Source organism: Schistocerca nitens, chromosome 11, assembly GCF_023898315.1.
Source record: "Schistocerca nitens isolate TAMUIC-IGC-003100 chromosome 11, iqSchNite1.1, whole genome shotgun sequence".
Taxonomy (NCBI): Eukaryota; Metazoa; Arthropoda; class Insecta; order Orthoptera; family Acrididae; genus Schistocerca; species Schistocerca nitens.
In genome coordinates this window covers 191,679,817-191,688,685 of record NC_064624.1, presented here as the reverse complement: position 1 = coordinate 191,688,685, position 8,869 = coordinate 191,679,817, and positions in this window count along the sequence as shown.

Below are 8,869 nucleotides of genomic sequence, written 5' to 3'. Positions count from 1 at the left end.
ATATAGTTTCAAATGATTTTTAAAACATTTCTTTTTTAATGATTTTGGGGAGTTTATTAAAAAACCTTTTGCTTGCTTTTTCAGGGGAAGTTATAGACAGTTTTAGATTTCCGTTTATCATGTAGTAATTTCATTTCCTCTTGTACCACGTTGGTGTACATCTTTAGTTAGGTGGTGTTTATCGCTTCACCTTACTGTGATTAAGCTTTAGTATATGTACAGTGAATATACTGTCATAATATTATAGTGTACAAAAGCTTGCCTACAGGTCTGTCTTGGTTGTATTTTTGCAATGCTTCTCACTGCCTCTTTCTGAATTGTGAATATTCTTTTTAAGTAGCCAGCTTGTGCACTTCCCCATATATGAACTGCATAAGACATATGTGGGAAGACAAGTCCATTATACATTGATCTGAGGTCTTTATCATCCACAGTCCTAGCTGTTTTATGCATGATGAAGGTCTGTTTGTTAATCTTTTTACACACATGTTTGTCTATTATAGTTCCTAGAAAGTTTGTGCTGGTTACTTCTTTAATAGTCTTTCCATTTATATTAACATTTATATTATAATTTTCACTATGCTTGGCATGAAGTACTACATTCATTGTTTTAGACTGATTCATAAACAGCTTGTTTTGTGTTAAATATTTATTTGCATTTTCGATAGTCAGGAGTGCTTCCTTCTCAAGCTCCTGTGTCAGCTGTGCAAATGATTGTTGTGTCATCATCACACATTATAAGTTTATGATTTATATAGCTATAGAAGACATTCACGTAGAGTATAAATAGTATTGGCCCAAGTACTGACCCTTGTGGCACACCGTGTTTAACTGTTTGCAATTCTGATCTGTTGTTCGTTATATTTCCCCCACTAGTATGTCTGATTTCCGTGCATTGTTTCCTGTTTGTAATGTATGATTTAAGTATGTCATAGCATTTTCCTCTAATTCCATACTGATATAATTTCATCATTAATTTATGTGGTTCACACGATCAAATGCCTTAGAATCAAATCCTTGCACTAAGATAATCAGTGGAAGGATGGTTGGTTGGTTGGTTGTTTGGGGGAAGAGACCAAACAGCGAGGTTATCGGTCTCATAGGGTTAGGGAAGGATGGGGAAGGAAGTCGGCCGTGCCCTTTCAAAGGAACCATCCCGGCATTTGCCTGGAGCGATTTAGGGAAATCACAGAAAACCTAAATCAGGATGGCCGGACGCGGGATTGAACGGTTGTCCTTCCGAATGCGAGTCCAGTGCAGTGGAAGGAGTCACTGATGAGATACGTTTTAAAGTTTACTTTGAATTTGCTGAGATAACTAATTACTTGTTGTATGTTAGATGGGATCTTCTGAAATATATTCATACTAGAGTGCATAACTTTGTTAAATACTAGTTAAGGATGCAAAGTTTACACAAAAGTCATATTTGTATCTTGTATTGATATTGCAGATCAAATTTCAGCTTGAACTGATTTTTTCACAACCACACTACACCTTGATTAAAATAGCTCCATGATTGTGGCAGTGTCTAAGTCAGCCAATGGCAGTTCTTTCTTGACACCTATGTGCCTGCGATAATGACTGTTTTTTAGGCACCACACAGCTTTCTCAGCTACAGTATGATGCACAGGAAGGTGAGAGCCATCTGTCGCCCTATCCACCATCCCCACTGATGTACTTCCCACCGCTTAAGACAATGACAAAAAAAAAAGAATCTCATTGAATGTTTTGCTCCATTAGCATTGCATGTGCAGCCCTTGCTCGTTCTAAGTATATGGAATGATATATATAATGAAGACCCTGTGCCACCATAGCTGTCTGTCAACCAAGAGGTTAATTCAATCAAAATTTAGAAGGAAAAATAATAATTGTTTATCACTAAGTCTGCCTAAGGTTCACAAAAGCGTTCAACAATAGCTACAAAAGCTTTTTATAACTGTCCCACTAATATAATGTGAGAGGTGTTATATATATAATTTCTGGAGAGTTTTATATGTATATATAACTTTCCAGAAATTACTGTCAGCCACCTTTTGTATTATTTTTCAATCTATATTTACTAAGACCAGTTTTGAATCACTATCATCAGGTGGTACATATTTATTGCATGTTTGCAGCTTTGTTGGAGTTGTGCAGCTGTGGCCAAGTGTGAACTGTACATACTTCTAACCACATTCGGTGCGTATGTTTCGTTCTCTTGCCATAACTACATAAGCCACAAGAATGCTGCAAATATGCAATAAATATATACCATCTGATGACAAATTGCGTGTTAATTTAAAACCAGTCATGGTAAATAGTAACTGAAGAATAAAACCAAAGGCAACTGACTGCTGTAAACCTTTACAAAACATTAAATCTGAACTGAAATTGCTTCTTCTGGAAACCACTGCTCTAAAGATGGATATTTAACAAAAATCTTGTGGTATAAAAAGACTACAATGATTGCTTGTGCTATTTAAAAGTAGATGTTAACATTCTGTAACAGTAACATGAGCAGTGACAGAGACCAATATGTTCATTATCATTACTTTTCAGCCATTAAGCTAGCTGGTAATCTGTAAACAGCCAGTATGTAGCCATAAACAAAAACACAAAGTGTAAATCCAAAGTAATCTACACCAATCTGAAAGAAACAGATCAATGGGCCTTGGAACACAGCATTATTTTTACCTAATCAAAAGACACACAAACTATATCTGTAGAACAAAATCGGTTTACATAAAGTGATCTACTTCTCTATTATAAAAGGTAGACTGGCGTAAAGTCATGACTTCACCCACCTTTTTGACGAGTAACACCATCAACATGGTGTACACTGTATCAGACACATACAATATGGTGACCACGACATCACTCATAACACCTGCGAACAAACAAATATCATGTGAAGTATTTAACTCCAGCAACAGAACGAAACTAACAGGACAACCAAATGAAGAGGACAAACTAAATAAACGACAGTAAGAATAATGACGTCAATGGAAGATAAATATTCACCCAAAAATCAAGCACACAAAATACTCAAAACTTAACAAAAGAAATTACACAAATGTAAACTATTGGTGTTGTAAAATTCACATGACCTATACATCTCAAATGAAGACCTCAATACCAGTAACCTATACAGAACTCAGAAACTCAACACAATTTTCACTTGAGCTACACAGCTCCAAAAAAGCCCTCAATACCAGAAACCAACCACTCTATCACATGGTGCTGCGAATTTCACTTCACCCACAAACCTCAAGCAAAGCCCTAGATACAACACTTTCACTTACTCTATCTACACCAAAGTCCTCAGTACAACAAAACCAAATCATGTTCACACAGTCAGAAATGTTTCCTAAATAACGATGGTACATCAGTACCCATGATACCTACCAATAACATTCAAACAATTACCGAACACTAACAAGGAAATCCCGAAAATTCATGAAAACTTTCACCACCACCAATTTCAATATACGCAAACAACTACACTAATTGCAACAAGCAATGAGCTACTCATAAATATCTATATCTTCTTTACCACAGAAGATAAAAGAAAAATATTAGATCTCCGACCACAAGAAACACACGGCACTAATATTTCCAGACATACAAATGAATCCATCAGTCAAAATACGCAAGTTCAAAGTAACTCACCAGAAAGCCAGCACAAATTCTTTCAATACCAACATGAAACATTCAGTTCATGTCAAACTACTTACTAAAAAACATACAGCACAACAGAGAGCCACCAAATACTACAACACACAATCTACAAACACAAAGACTTAAAAACATCCATGCTCACCGTGACATTATGGGTCAAAGCAGATGGGTGTAGCATCAGCACCTGACCTTGTGTGAATAACCCCAAGTTAGCCTCAGGTAGGAAATAGTGATGAGGCAATGACTGCCAATTGGCAAGAAAACGGGACTAAATTATCAAGAATGAAACTTAATTACTGTTGGAACATTTGTTCAGAGTTTGCATGTTTTTGGTTCAACCCAAGATCGCCAGTACTGCCTGCTCTGCCCTTAGGAGTTCTTTCTCACTATATTGGCCCACAAACACGACTGACACCATACTTTTATTCCATCTGTCCTACAGCATTTTCTTTCTAAGCAGCACAGCTAAGATCTAAAAATAGTCCATTCTAACACTGAAGCTCTAATACTTAATCCAAAACCATTTACTCCCTAATGGTGCATATGTTTAATAATAAAGAGTGAATTTACTAGACACTGATGTGATTTACGAATTTTCTGAATGTTCAGCGAGACATTCATACGAATCCTTCTCTGCTATTTCTGCATCTTGTATTGCAAATTCGAATTTCCCATCGTATCTCCAGTTTTGCTGCATTTCTCTTCCTGTTTTAAGCGCGCTTCATCGCTATATACTTCAGTGACTAAAATAAAGTTCAACAACTCCATTACTTAATATCTCAACGTGTTTAAACGAGAGTTATCTTTGAAGAAGCCTTCAAACAGCCACTACAACAGTACTAAGTTGCATACAACACAGCTATGGAGCTAAAAATCTGTCGTTTATAACGTTCATACGTCTCAGTATTAAATAACTCCTATATATTTATATTCTATGCGAAAATACGACATTCTAACAACATTCACTTTAACTAATCAGCTTGTTTGCCTCTCAGAATGAGAATGTATATTACATTTCCTGTTTTCCCTCCAACAATTTTGCGTTCCGCTTTTCGTCTCTTAGATATCATAATACCACAAAGTCTATTACTTAGTAACTACAAAAGTTCCACGCGACATATACCACCTCAACGAAAACTATAACAAACACAGAACTTTCTGCCCGCCAAAATTTCATCTTCAAAGATAATACTCAGAACTCCTTCAACTTCAACTGGATATGGTAACTTCTGTGAACTACGTCACTTCTCCTGTTTCGCTGTCGCTAGAGTCTTGTAGAAATATTAAACGCTAAGTTTGACATCAAGGGTGGGCGTGTCGAAGCTGGTTGCCAGTCATCGAGAGAGATTAACCAAAGTGCTGAGTTCCAGTTGCTACAAAACTTATTAAACCATATTACACCTTCAATAAGCTGTTTATTCAGTTGTAGATGTTTCTACTTAGTAAGATAAATTAATAATTGTTTGTTACCCATATTCTGTCTATATCTCTTATATGTATTCTGCTATGTACAGTATGCACCACCGTCATCTCTCATCACACACCACCTTTTTTATATTTTGTCTATATCCTATATGTATTCTGCTATGTGAGTTTTGTGCCACTACTGTCATGTCTCGACATATCCCATCTTAACATAATTTTTCAAATTGACTTGTCCTACATCATGATGTGCTTTGCTGTACAAATTGTATGATCTACGTGACCAATAATAAATCAAATCAAATCAAATCAAATTTTAACTAAAACAAAATATGTAACATTAACTAATGAAGTATATACAAATCACAACACTTGTTCATACAAGGAAATGAAATGGACAATAAAATTTACTGAGATATTCCAAAGGTGTGGCTGAACAAAATAAACTTGGTTTTTGCGGTCCTAAATTACAAACTGAGAAGATATACTAGCGAGATTAAGTAGGTAACTGAAGCAGCTGTGATTATACGAAATAATTCTTTGTGTGTGTTTCCATTCGTTGTTGGTGTGGTCTTCAGTCCTGAGACTGGTTTGATGCAGCTCTCCATGCTACTCGATCCTGTGCAAGCTTCTTTATCTCCCAGTACCTACTGCAACCAACATCCTTCTGAATCTGCTTAGTGTATTCATCTCTTGGTCTTCCTCTATAATTTTTACCCTCCACGCTGCCCTCCAATACTAAATTTGTGATCCCTCGATGCCTCAGAACATGTCCTACCAACCGATACCTTCTTCTAGTAAAATTGTGCCACAAACTCCTCTTCTCCCCAATTCTATTCAATACCTCCTCATTAGTTATGTGATCTACCCATTCAGCAGTCTTCTGTTGCCCCACATTTCGAAAGCTTCTATTCTCTTCTTGTCCAAACTATTTATTGTCCATGTTTCACTTCCATACATGGCTACACTCCATAGAAATACTTTCAGAAACGACTTCCTGACACTTAAATCTATACTCGATGTTAACAAATTTCTCTTCTTCAGAAACGCTTTCCTTGCCATTGCCAGTCTACATTTAGTATCCTCTCTACATCGACCATCATCAGTTATTTTGCTCACCAAATAGCAAAACTCCTTTACTGCTTTAAGTGTCTCATTTCCTAATCTAATACCCTCAGTATCATCCGACTTAATTCGACTACGTTCCTCTATCCTCATTTTGTTTTTTGTTGATGTTCATCTTATATCCTCCTTTCAAGACACTGTTCATTCGCTTCAACAGCTCTTCCAAGTCCTTTGTTGTCTCTGACAGACTTACAATGTCATTGGCAAACCTCAAAGACCCTTTCTTTTAATATCTCGGCAATTTTTAATGCCTTTGAACATAATGTACATGCAGTAATCTGATAAACACAGCGATGAATCTATCCCACTCTGCTATATTGCTATTCCTCTATAAGACTCCGTCGTAAGTACACCTTCAGTTGTGCACGTTTTAACAATCTTTTGCGCATGTGCAACTGGCATGACGTAATTGTCTCAAATACATATATATTTGGTAAACAACATGCACGCGTCACGGTGCGCACAGCTAGCACTTTCCTCTCCACTACAAGTTTATGTCAATGCCACACTGCATACTGCAGCAAAGTTTTGTCCTGTTTTGCTTCGCACAAATCCCTCTAGACAGAATAAAACTCCTCAGATATGCCAATTCAATCACTATATAGTAAAATTGGATCGTACATTAATATATGTTTCGATGACACAGAAACATATCTTATGGAATTCTGAATGAGATACATTTTGGATTTTATCGTGCAGTATTCCTTTTGAGGAGCTGGGAACCACAAAGCACATCATTGTCGATTGTGACACTGTAGCATTTATTCATGCTTCTGCCATTTGTTGATATTAAAGTGGGGTCAGGTTTATCTTCAGAGTATTTCCAAATGTTAAACATGAACATTCACAAAAAGCTGTCTCATTGTTTCTCTGATATTCAGTAAAATTTGTGAAAGAAGACTGTGTGCTTTCTGCCTTTGCCAGTGACTGACTTGCATGCTAGTCAAGTGACCATGTTGGTAGACAGTAGAGTTGGTGTCCCAAATATCGCCCCTGCGCGAAATATCGCCTATTTGTGTTTCCAAGTAGTAGAAGCACATGCAGAAGTAAAAGTTTATTGTCTCATAAAATACAATTTCGAACAAATAGACTTAAAAGTACAGGAGACTCGTCAAAACACAAAAACTGGTTTACAATTTTCCTTACAATACCTGTAATATATAGTACTGAATAATTGCTTTATTAAACAATTAATAATTTTCTTCAAAAGTAACAAACTTTTAAGATTAGCAGTCCAAAGTAATTGCTCTCTTCTGCTCAAATTTTCAGGTTGTCATTTATGAATGCTACTGAATGGTAACAGTTCTGCACTAATTTCTCATATAAGGATTTTTTTCAGTGTTTCTAAATTTATGCTGAGCAATTCTCTTCCTTTTACTTTGTTATAAATGTTCATGCCTGTATGATGTGGAGTTTGAGTATAAAGTTTTAAGCGGTGGGTGGGCAGCATAAAATTATTTTGATTTCTGGTGTCGTAATTATGTTGAAAATGATTTGCTACAAAGAAATCAGGGTTACTGTGTACAAAAATAATCATCTCATATATGTACATTGAGGGAACACTTAGTATCCTCAGATTTTTAGGAATGGGTGACATGATTTTCTTCGCTCTACATTGTGCATATTTCTAATGATGATTTTTTGAAATTTTAGCATTCGACACATATGGTTTGAGGTACCTCAAAATACAATTCCATACCTTATTCCTGACCCAAAGTAGCTGTCATATACTACTTTTCTTATGCCCATGGTGGAGGCATTGTACAATATTCCCATTGCATGTGCTAGGCTATTTAATTTATCTGCAAGGTACTGTATGTGTGACTCCCATGATAGATTTTTATCTAGTTGTATTCCTAGGAATTTCACACAGTTAGCTAGCCAGTTTTCACAACTGACGTTTCATCAAAATAAGGAGCAGTACATATACAATTGTTTACACAGATACAAAGATGGTAACACATTGTTAAAATACACTATGGCTATTCAGAGTGCACAACAAATTATGGCTATGTCTAAATGAGCTGTGCATATAAAACAGTGTTTTGAGCTGCAAGGTTTCCATATGAAAAACCTTATCTGAAGTGCTAATACTCTTTTACCCCCAAGACTGAATGACTTACATCCTTGTGTATAAAGGCAGCACCTCATTGGACGTGACATCACAACATGTGTCTTCAAAAGGTCATAAACACCGTGCTGCATCTAACTGTGTCATAATTTAGTTCGTTGGTGATTGGAATAATCACTTATTATATTGGCATAATGCCATTTAGCTGCTGTGTGCTGAACTTTAGAGACAACTACAATAGGGGCCCAAAAGTTTCTGTGTTTAAATATCCAGAGGATGAAAAAATGAGGAAGACATAGTTATCATGAATTCACAGGAAGAGCCTTATTCCTTCTGCAAGTTCAAGTGTGGGTTTTTGTTTTTTTTAAGTTGTTAAGAAAATTTAATTTTAATGACTTGGTGAGCCCTACAAACATTAGGTTCTTTACATTATGTAAATTCTTTATCCCATAAGTGCAAGAAAGACAAATTTGTATAAAACTGATAACTGAGTCAAGCAGAGGTTTCTTCAAGAACATCAAGTATCTTACACTGCATTTACATGGCATTACATTTCCTCTGTAGTACACATTGTTAGCAAACAAATCAATTTCC